This window comes from Tupaia chinensis, unplaced genomic scaffold (genome assembly GCF_000334495.1).
Source record: "Tupaia chinensis unplaced genomic scaffold, TupChi_1.0 Scaffold140301_1, whole genome shotgun sequence".
NCBI lineage: Eukaryota > Metazoa > Chordata > Mammalia > Scandentia > Tupaiidae > Tupaia > Tupaia belangeri.
Genome location: NW_006200179.1, coordinates 2,289,307 through 2,290,267, shown reverse-complemented (window position 1 = coordinate 2,290,267; position 961 = coordinate 2,289,307).

Genomic DNA, 961 nt, shown 5'->3' with positions numbered 1-961 from the left:
GGTTCGTGTCCCGGACCTGGTGGCTTAAAACTCACGCCGGGCGCATGTGCATGCATGCCCAAGATCCCGAGAGGAGAATTGGAGGAGAAGGGATTGTGGCGTGACCATCCCCTCTGGGGGGTGATTTCTCGCTTTCTGTCTCTATGTCTCTCTCTGTCTGTCTGGCGAGTGCACCTGCCCTATAGCGAAAACCTCTCAAAACAAAAACTTAAGCTGGATCATTTTCTCTGCTAAAAATGAAAAAGAAACACACACACACACACACACACACACACACACACAAATTTGCATCTCATTCATTTTCATATTCTACTTACTCAGTTCCAGGAACATTGCCCTTCATGCTGTGCTCTTCATAGTACATGATCCGAACTCTAGTGTCTTATAGTCATTTTACCTTCGGTTCCCTCTGTTTGAAATTCTCTTCCTCTTGATAGCCACATGGCTTACTTCCTCACCGCTTTCATAGCATTTCCAGTATCAACTCTTCCGCAAGGCCTGTCCTCATTTAAAGCAATAATTTGTCTTACATGCAAACTTTCTTGGTCTTTCTTCAGTTTATTTTTCCCATGGAATATCTCACCAATTTACATATGATCTAATGACTTGTTTATATTTCCTTATTTATTTTCCTGATTAAGAGTTAAACTATGAGTTAGTGATGTTTCCTGTTATGTTCACTGCTATGAAATAAGGGTCCAGAGCAATATCTGGCATAGAGTACAATCTCAATACGTATTGTTATAACTAATCAAAAAAGACATAAGATGTGACAATGTTACTTAAAATTGGATGTTTTTTTTAGAGATAATATTTTTTGTTGTGTTTTTTAATTTTATAATATGGTGTGCGCATGTCACTGGAGAGGCAAAGAGAGTCTGAGAGAGAGAAAGTGAGAAAGCATGCCTGGGGGATGATTGTGCTGAAATTCCTTCTTCTCCATTCTCCTCTAGGGGTTTTT